The sequence below is a fragment of the Spinacia oleracea genome, chromosome 2, assembly GCF_020520425.1.
Source record: "Spinacia oleracea cultivar Varoflay chromosome 2, BTI_SOV_V1, whole genome shotgun sequence".
NCBI classification, from domain to species: domain Eukaryota; kingdom Viridiplantae; phylum Streptophyta; class Magnoliopsida; order Caryophyllales; family Amaranthaceae; genus Spinacia; species Spinacia oleracea.
In genome coordinates, this window is record NC_079488.1 from 102,241,016 (window position 1) to 102,252,459 (window position 11,444).

The window sequence follows — 11,444 nt, forward strand, 5'->3', positions numbered from 1 at the left end:
TACTCCCTCCGTCCCGAAATATTCGACCCGGTTTGATCGGCACAGAGTTTAAGGGACTTGAATTGACTTATTTAATTTAATAGGTAGTAGTTGATAGTGGAGTATTATTTTAATATAGTTAGTGGCAAATGTGTAAAAGGGTGGGGTTGAGGAGAGCAGGGGTTGAATTTTTAATTATTTTTTGTATGGAGTAGAGGGTAGGTGGGTTAATAGGGGTGAAGTGAGAAATAATATAATATTGTTAGAATATTTCCATTTTTAGAAACATGTCAAGTATTAAGGGACGGCCCGATAAGGAAAACAGGTCAAGTATTCCGGGACGGAGGGAGTATGCTTCTCTACACAAATTTAAAAATTTTGGAAGCTTGTGAAAAAAAGATTCCTGATCAATTTAATTTTCCCTTTGGTGAATCCCCAAATTAATTCAAAAACCCATACTCCAAATGAGGAAGTCTTTGTCACAAGTGACTTGTGTCCATATTGGACACAAGTGAGTACCAATACAGAATTTGGAGTACCAATACAGAATATGTTAGTACAATACAAATTATGTGAATACCAATAATAACATATGACTTATATTGGGGGTATTTCTAAGCAATTTTACATTTTGGTACTGACATATTATGTGTTGGTACTCAAGATGATTGTATTTGGATCACTTATGTCCATGTGGACACAAGTCACTTGAGGTTTAGAAACCCTATGATCCGAATAGGTTAAAGTCATATCAACAGTTCCACACAGCCCCCTCTTTGTTGTTTTGTCTTTTAATTTTTGTTTCAGATCTCCATCGTCGGCGACGGTAAGCTGCTGAAATTTGCAAAATCTTAGTCGGAAGAATGGAAGGTTCGTCAACTGCAAAAAACCAAACAACAACAACAACGAAGAAGACGAAGACGAAGACGAAGACGAAGGAAGTTATGAGCCCAAATGGAAAAGACAAGAATTCAGTTGAAGTTGAGAAGTTGGTGAATATTACAGTGATGAAGGAGCATACACATGAGACATGACGTGTCTTACCAAGTGAAGAGGGATTTGACATTAGGAAGGGTAATGTTTGATTATTGTCAGCAATTGAATTGTGATTATAAGGCGTTTAAGTTCACTTATCTTGGTAAACAACTCAATGATTTTGATACTCCTCATCTTCTCAATATGGAAGATCAAGATGTCATCGATTGCTGGGCTGATCAGATTGGTGGTTGATTAATCTCTAATTAAGTATTGTACGGATGTACGGTTTTACTAGTTACTCCGTATTTTCTAGGTAATTACTGTGTCCTTGGTCTCTAATTAAGCGTTGTTTCTCTAATTAACGCCAATTTAGTTAAGGCGTAGTATGGTTTTCGTGTCCTTAACGGTAATTTCTCTAATTGTTGTTTACCGTGGTCCGTGGCTTGTACTAGTAACTTGTCTAATCTAATTTAATTTGATTAACATTATTTTCGTATCATTTTTGTTGTTTTTTCTTATGAATTTTGTTATCTATATTTTGTTCTTTAAAGTTTAAACCATATGTTAATTACCATTTTTTCAAAAAAAATTCGTTAACAAAATTTGATTTTCGTTGGTAGTGAGGTTGTTTAGGTGTATTTGTAAAACAAAATGGATTACTTTTTGGGGATTTCCCAAACTTTGTCTGGCCAATTTTGTCTACTCATGGGTACTACTCCATAGCATTATGGTCAAAAGTTTAAAAATGTTAGAAATGTGTGAATGGGTGATGACTGATGAGTCAAAAATCAATGTTCTTAGAGGTACATTAGTACTCCGTAGTACGGAGTAATGAAAACCAGAGACCAGTGCCGTTTCCATCAAAAACAAAGTCAATGATACTCCGTAAAATATGTGTACCTGGTATTAAATTCCAATTAATTTAGAAGTCAAGAACAAGGAATGTGTGAGTGAGTGATGGCTGATGAGTCAATGAGTTCCCACAAAGTTAAAAAAAGTGAGTAATAAGTAGTCTAGCATCATTATTCTAAATTTCTAATAGGGTTAAAATCATGGATTATTTACATTTAATAATCTAACTAGTATTTGGGTCCGGGCGATGCCCCGGGTTGATACACGTATAAAAATTTAAAATATTCAATACTCTGTATTATTAAATTGTCATTTATTATATTTTGTTATGAAAAAATGACATATAATTTGATTTGGAGTAGTGGTTAATTGTTTGGTTTACAATTAAAGGTCACGGGTTCAAGACTTGTACCACACATGTTTATCATTTTTAAATAATTGTGTATGACATGAACATTGAAATGAGATTAGTGCGAGTGCCACGTGGCACATAAGCTATTTTTGAGCGATTTTTCAACATTAGTCCAATTTTTATTATTATTGTCTACTAGTCTAACCTTTATACCCTTTTAAATTTTGCACCTATATTTTACGAAATAGGTAAAACCTGTCATATTGATGACGTAGCTTATGGCCGTTATAAAAAGTAACACGTGGGCAATTTAATAACCCCACTTCCCCCTTATTTTCTTCTTATTCTTCCCCTTTCCATTTATCCCTCCTCTTCTTCTCCCCTAAATCATCAGGAATCGACATTAAAGGCTAAGCTTTATTTTTATTTTATTTTTAAATCAAGGTTAATGGCATCTGATAAGCGGCAATGCTCTGCTTAGTCTGGAGCTTCTCAAAATCACAGAGTACACTCAAATTAATGAGGATGTTGATTGCAGTAATGGCATGGAGAGATATCATCCAAAAAACAACAAAAAAATAAAATTAAAATAATAACTGAAACATAAAATTGTTTAAGTGTAGGTTAGAATATCATCCAAATTCAAAATATAACATTTAAAAACCCAAAGCACCAACAAAACCCATAAAAATCAGAATCACAAAATGAAGAACAAATTAAACAACAGCAACGAAACGATGAAGAGTATTAAAATGGCGATTTTAGACTAATCAGTCGGGAATTTTGAGCGTGAAATTGCGAGAGAGAAGTTGTTTACATGTTGTTGCTACTACTAGTTGCGCCTAATAATAAGAAGAAGAACAAAACTAGGACAAATAAATTCACGCTTCACTTTGTTAGTACAAATTTAGGTTGGGGATGTTGATTGCAGTAATGTTGTTGAGAGATAATGAGAGTGGATGAAGGGGCATGCTGAAAAAGGTTGAAGAAATTAATGATTTTTTTTTTATTTTTTTTATTTTTTTTGGTTTAGGAGGAAAATCAGGAAAAAAACAAAACAAAGGTCAAAATAAACCTTACTCTGTGGTTGACTTGTTCAGCAGGTTCCCAATTTTTTGGAGCAATATAAGTTAAAGGGTATAAAGATTAGATTAATAGATAATAATCAAAAGGAAAGATTAATGGTAGAAACTCGCTCAAAAGTTGGATTATTAAATGTAAATAATCCAAAAATCATTCAAAATTTAATTTTCAAGAAAATAGAATACCCCGTAATGTGCCAGTTATTCCGTCTCAAAATGTTCTTTACGTATATCGTTTTAGGTGTCCCAAAATATTCTTTATATTGGAAATCTTTCCTTTTATAAACTGATATAAATCGACAACTATACCCTTCTTATTATGTTTTTTTGTGTGACAAAGTATTACTTTTACTTGGTAAAACTTTCTATACACTAATTATGTTCACAATTTTTCATTTCTTCAAGTGTTTTTCCATAATTGGTTCAGAACTTAAATAAAATAAATCTTATTGGTTTTTGGATTATATGGTCAGTGGAGTGATGTTTTATTTGTGTTTATTTTTTTAATAAAAATTAAAAGTTTTTTTCACTTATCCAAAAAGACAATAAATGTCTTTCTTCAAAAAAAAAGACAATAAATGTCAAATTTTAGAAAGATGAAAACAAGATTAATGATGGAATAATTTGCATTTTTTTTAAAAAGAAAAGATACTTTAGCATACGTTAAAATGCGTGCAAAATATACTAGGTTCAAAGTCGCGCGCTATTGCGCTCGGATGTCCACTAAAAAATGATAAATCTTAATTTTCAAATTAAAACACAATGGAAACAAGAACAACTGGTTTAAAAGTTATTCCCTCCGTTGATTTTTATTCTTTATATTTGGTATTATGCACGCAATTTAACAAATAATGAATAATGATAAAGATTTTTTTTATTTACTTAAATAATGCAAATTACGTTTAATAAAAATATTTTCTCATTTATCCAAAATCTAACATTGGGAAAATAAGAGAGATTTAATACCCCGGAAGATAAATGTGAGAGATGCCTAATGACTTTGATAAATTAAAATAATAACTGACACGATTTGACGTAATATTGGGGAATTTATGTTATGATATAAAAGAATATTCCAAACGTAATGATTAAAATGGAACAGTCAAAACGGAATATGTAAATAATGAGAAGGGACAGAGGAAGTATAAAACTGAACTTGTATACGAAAAATAATCAAGTAAAAAGCATAAAATATTACCCTTTCTTTTAAAAAGATGACAAAACCTAGTTTAAAAACTATAAAAAATGTTACAATGTAAAAGAAATATTTCAAGCATAATGATTAAAATAGAACACCCAATACGAATTACGTAAAGAATGAAAGGGATGTGGTAGTATAAAATTTAACTTGTATACAAAAAAATAATCAAGTACAAAGCGTAAATGTTACCCTTTCTTATAAAAATATGACAAACTTTTAAAAACTACTCCGTATGAAAATTATAAGCTACACAAAATTGGCAAAGAAAGAGGGGTTAAATTGTAATCGAAGTATATAAGGGTAAATTAGTAAAGCCACTATTCCTAGGAGATTTTTTTTTTCAAGAAGGATTTAGGGCTATGGCGTAATTTTACTGTTCCAATTGTGAGAGTTCTTGCTTTAAGAAAGGTTTATGATTAATAAAAAACACATGGTCAAAGTTCGTGTATGAATAACGCAAAAGTCAAATTGTTGTAAATATTTAGAAACAAAGTGAATATAAGATGGAAATAACGAGTATTATGAAACTGGACACAGTAGACATTGTTCAAAGTGAAACTGAACCAAACGCCCTCTCTCTGTATGACTCGCTATCTATGCCACAAGGCTACTTCAAGGCAAGCTGGATCTCCTAGTTCGGGTATGAATTCTCAGTCGAGAAGTCCCTCTTAGGTATAGACAAGATATGGTACCACAAAGCTAGGGGACTACAATTGAGTATGCCTAATTCTTTCTGTGAAAAGCTTCAAAGTTGTCTGGGTTCAATTGAAAATTGCCCTAAGATTGAAGGTTTGACCCCGAAGAACTGTCGCAAGTTGAAAGTGACATCTTTGTGGGTTCGGCTGTTGGCATTGAACTTATCTTATCTTATTACCCCTTTTATTTTCTTATGTTATCTTATCTTATTTTATTAGCCCTTATTGACCCTTATTCGAAGTTATAAAAATGTGTCTTTTACATTTATTGACTTTTATCTTATCTTATCTTATTATATCTAATATGAACTTATTAATCTTTATTTTATCTTATTATAGTAGACCTGAAACAATGTGAAAATAATAAAGCTCGAATACGTGACATGACTTAATTTTAACGTTAATACATTGCTCCATTTTCCAAAAAAAGAAAAAGAAAAGGGAGAGGTACGATCTTGAAATGACTTGACACTATTTTAAGACATAAAAGAATATTAATTGGACATCACATTCAGAATGGTTTGCCTGTGTGGTTCTATCTTCCCCTTGTATTTTCACTCCATAGATCCCTAGAGAAGATAGGCACATTAATAACCAATTGCTTGTTAGTTCAGTGGTGATTGAGGCTGAACTTGATAGGGAGAACCCGTGTTCGATCCCCCGAAATAACAATTGGGAGGGGACTGGAACCTAACCACCCAGAACTCGCCCCGAATCTGAATTAGCCTAAGGGTAAACCGGGTGCTAACACCAAAAAAATAAACTAAAGACATTAATTTTTTTTTTAATTATTTAAAGATATTGATAATTACACACTCCAAAATAATGGTTACAGACTTATAATTGATTTTCACTGCATCTAATAACTCACATTTGACACCAAGAAATGTATCGATATAGTGGAAATGAATTCACTTTCCACCTAAAATATTGGAGTTCAATCACACTAAGAACTTTTTGAGGGAGGGTTTTAGCCCGGTATAACACATCTTGCGTTCAAAAAAAAAAAAAAAACTCACATTCTATTGATATCACTACTTGTGTACTCCCTAAGAATTTGCAACATGTTAGACATTTGCACTATTCATACATTTATTTTTTACCATAATTTTTTTAACAATGTATAAAAATTTGTGCAATATATTGATGGATTAATTTTAATGTAAATTTTTAAAATATCATTTTTTAAAAAAGTTTTTAGAAAATGCGAGTGTCGAACAGCTATACACGTAATTTATTACTCCCTCCGCCCCTTAATACTCGCACCGGTTTGACCGGTGCGGAGTTTAAGACATTTGAATTGACTTATTAATTTAATGGATGTTAGTTGATATTGGGGTATTTTTTAATATAGTTAGTGGGACATGTGTAAGATGTAGGAAGTGGTGAGTGGTGGTGTGAATTTTTAAATGATTTTTTTGTAGTGAATAGGGTGTAGGTGGGGTTAGTAAGTAAGTGTGAGAAATAATATGATATTGGTATAAAATTTCATTTATAGAAGCGGTGCAAGTATTAAGGGACGGCCTAAAAAGAAAAGCGGTGCGAGTATTAAGTGACGGAGGGAGTATTCCGTAATCCGTAGTTTGGTATTTGCACTGTTTTGACAATAATGGTTAACTTGACTTTTGGTTTGAAATTTTCCTAAACCCAAGGACAATTATCACAGCCAGGTAGCCAGCCCATCCTAGCGGTTTATCTTAGCCTATAAATGGTACAAGAACAAGCAGACTCTCCATATCTCACTAGATTCTGTTTTACTAGGGTTTTAAAAGGAAATTTCAAATTTTAATTTTCAAAAAAGTTACAGGAATGGAAGGATCATCAAAAGCAAGATCACGAAGCCCTACCCCACGTTCGATGGTCACCGGAGACGGTAGCGCACGAGGAACAACAGAAGGGAGCGATACTGTTGACGTGAAAACAGTGAAGATTACCGTACAGAAGCAGAACACCAAAGATGTAACATTCAATGTTAAGCGTAACGCTCCATTGGGAAAGGTTATGCTTAATTACTGCCTTGAATTGGGTTTGACTTATACTGCCTTCAAATTCACTTATCTGGGGAAACAAATTAAAGATTATGAAACCCCTCTCGATCTTAAAATGGAAATTGAGGATGTTATTGATTGTTGGGATGAACAGGTAGGTGGTTATGGAATGTGATTACCCCGTACGTCTTATTACTTATTAGTAATCCAATGTTCAAGTGTTGTTCATTTCTTAGTGGTAAATGGTAATTTAATGCACTTATTTATATAATCTTTGTATGAGTAGAAATATTCTCGGGGTTAAGGGTACGGTGATGGACTGATGGTAGACAATGTTTTGTTTGGAAGGGATGATGCCATGATGGTGATGGCAGTAAATGTTACTCTTATTAAGTTGTTATAAATATTATATTAAGAACATGCTTTTAATTGTTGCAATCCCCGGTTGTGCTTCTATTTAAAATTGTTGATTAAGTTTGTACGGAGTAGAAGTAACCTAGCAGATCATCCATGTCACAGCAGACCATCGGACATCTGATAAGACCGATCAAGCAAAGCAACCGCAGGAAGTACCTATTGAAAGTACCACAAGTCCTCAAGAACCGCGCAGACCCTTAGGTCTGCGGGGCAACGACCTGCTAGACGACAACATAGATACGTCGTTAAGCAAAAGGACAAACAACAAGTACATCACTAGCGTACACGCGGCAACATCTGAATAGGCCAAAGTACTGAATAGTACGCCTATAAATACTGCCGTCCCCATTCATTTGCGGACACGTTCAATACAAGTACAATTCTTAACCCTCTCTACTTTCTCTCTCTAGAGCATTATCTCATTTGCTGACTTATGCATCGGAGGGGGTTTCCTCGGTTAAACCCCCGAGGTTAGCTTACGTTTGTTCTGTCTGACAGGGCAACGTCAACAGGCAGGGCTCCCCCAGTTCCATACTCGGAACAAGTGGCGCTAGAAGGAGGGGGACGTCCCAGACCTCGCTCTTCAAAAACCTACCCTCCCACATAATGACCGAGTCAAGCGAACCGGTAATCCAACAGATAGAACCACCCACCTCAAAAAACAACCAGAAAACCACAAACATACCCTTGTTTGGCATGCCTCAAAATCTTGGTCCGCCAAGAGAAACACCACAACCCAGAGCTATGGCAACCCCTAGCCAGGCCCAGGGTATCCCAATTCCGACCAGTGCCTCGCTAGCACGGCTGGGGGCACAGTTCCCACCTGACCAGATGCGCACAACAATAGAAGTCCTGACCTTCCTTACTCAAACAACCCCACAAGCCCAGGTTATGAGAACAACCCCAGAGGTTGAGGTTGAGCAGAGGAGAAAACGTCTCAGACTCCAACATAGTCCGAATGTTTGGAGGAGGAATCTGCAGCAGGACATGGAAGGGGCTGACAATCAAGAGTATGAAGCAGAGAGTATCACACCAAGCAGAGCTCAACCCCGAGCAAGGACTGAACAAGCACCCAGTCATAGACACCACTCCGTGTCAGGTACGCCCAATCCCATCCGAGCAGTAGTTAAGCCTGATAATTCTCCCTTCTGCGATGAAATACTCTCTGAAAGAATGGAAAAGATAAAAATGCTCACCTGCAAATACTCCGGAAAGACAGACCCAACAAATCACCTCTCTGCCTTTGGGGGAAACATGATGCTATATACCAACACAGACTCTATGTGGTGTAAGGTCTTTCCTTCCACTCTAGAAGGGATGGCACAGAGCTGGTTTGGTAAAATACCCAAAGGCACCATAACCTCTTTCCGGCAGCTAGCTATCTTGTTTCGCACCCAATATGTGGCAAACATTGCCAGAGAAAGGATGACAGGGGAGCTGATGTCAGTCATCCAGGGGCCTCAGGAGTCTCTGAGGGAATACATATCCAGATTCAATATGGAGGCGTCGAATATACCCAAGTTGCAGCAGGAGGTAGCAGTCCTGGCCATGATGACTGGTCTGCGGGATGGAGAATTCAAGAGTTATCTGGGCAGAAAATCATTCACAACCCTGGCAGAGGTACTAGGAAAGGCAAATGAATTTATAAAGAGTGAAGAAATTGGCAGAGCAACCTCACGTCGATATGTGGCAAGTGAGAACAATTACGGTAGTCAGAGCAAGAAAGAGCCATACAAAAAAGAATACCCAGACAGAAGAGAAAACCCACAACCCAGAAAAGACTGGCAGGGACCAGGCAGAGGCAGAGGTAACGAATTCAAAACTGAAAAGAGGGGGAAGTTCAATGAATATACCCTCTTAGTGGCATCCAGAACTCAAATTTTTGCCATCAGCAAAGAAGACGAGAAGTGGCAGAGACCTCCCAAAATGTACAAATACAGGGACCCAAAAAAGTACTGTGACTTTCACAGAGATCATGGCCACCTCACAGAAGAATGCACTCATTTAAAGGATAATATCGAAGATCTGATCCGGAGGGGATACTTGACTCAGTTCAAAGCAAAAAGCTCGTATAGCAGGACCTATAAGAATAGAGATAATGATAATAGGTCTGACAATAAGAAGGTGGAACCCAAGCAAAGCTACCCAGCAGACCAAAAGAGGATGGGCGACATTTTGGTCATAACAGGAGGGCTAGTTTACGCAGGAACCACTGTTAGCGGTGCCAAGGCCAGTGTGAGCGAATTCAAACACCAGGTTAATTACCATAATTCTGGCAGGTGGCCTGCCCCTCCAAAAATCCCGCAGTGCACTTTCACAGAGGAGGACTGTAAAGGCATAATATACCCCCATGACGACCCTATGGTACTAGCCCTGAACGTAACAAACAGAAAAATCCACCGTATTCTGATAGACGGAGGTAGCTCTGCAAACATCTTGTTCTGGCCTGCTTTCCAAGAGTTGCAAATTGATGAGAAATACGTAAAGCCAGTCAATTACCCAGTAATCGGATTCACAGGAGCCACAGTGATACCAGAGGGGATAGTCAGTTTGCCAGTGCAGATTGGCCAAGGGAAGGATATCAAGGACATCATGGTAGACTTCATGATTGTGAAAGTCCCTGCAGCCTACAACGTCATTCTTGGCAGACCATTCATTCATGACGCAGGGGCTGTAGTCTTTACTTATCACCTCACCATGATGTATACGACAAATGATGGCCGCTCAGCCAAGGTCAAAGGCAGTCAGGAGCAGGCTAAGAAGTGCTACCACACAGCGCTAAAACAACCACCCAGACCCCCACCACTGGCAGAAGAAGAACTTCCCCAATCTCGAAAAAGAAAGAGAGCAGAGCGTAAAAAAGACAAGTTGCTAAGCATGGAAAACTTCGAGCATCGGGAAGAAGGTCTGTTGGAACCCACGTCAACTGACGAAACTGAGGAGATAGAATTAGAGGAAGGGGTGACAGACAGGACGGTTCGAATTGGCACAGACGTAGATTTATCCCTCAGAGTGAACATTATTGGTCTGCTGAGAGAGCACGCAGACATATTTGCTTTCTCAGCGGACGAAATGCCAGGGATTGACCCCAGTATCATGGTCTATAGACTGAATGTCAGTAGAGAAGTTAGGCCAGTGAAACAAAAGAAGAGAACTTTTTCGGCAGAGAAGAATGTAGCCATCCAAGAAGAAATCAACAAATTGCTAGCAGCCAAGTTTATAGAAGAATGCGATTACCCAGAATGGCTGGCTAACGTTGTGATGGTAAAAAAAGCAAATGGCCAATGGAGGATGTGTGTAGACTTCACAGACCTAAACAAGGCCTGTCCGAAGGATTGTTACCCATTGCCCAGGATAGATCAGCTGGTTGATTCTACCAGTGGACACGCTCTCTTGAGTTTCATGGATGCATTTTCCGGCTACCATCAGATCAGTTTATTCGAATCAGATCGTAAGAAGACTGCTTTCATCACAGACGCTGGAGTTTATAACTACAAGGCTATGCCATTCGGCCTAAAAAATGCGGGTGCAACTTACCAGAAGCTTGTAGATAAGACATTTGCACGGCAAAAGGGCCGAAATGTGGAAGTATACGTGGATGATTCCATAGTCAAGAGCAAAAAAGAGGCCGACCACATCGCAGATTTGCGAGAAACATTTGCTACGTTGAGACAGTACGGTATGAAATTAAACCCAAAGAAATGTGTGTTCGGTGTTAAGTCAGGAAAATTCTTGGGATTCCTGGCCAGTGAAAGGGGAATAGATGCCAACCCAGAAAAAGTAGAGGCCATACTCAACTTGCCAGAGCCAAAGAACATACGAGATATACAGAGATTAACTGGAAAGATGGCAGCACTCACTCGTTTTATCAGTAAGTCTGCAGACAGATCCCTCCCTTTT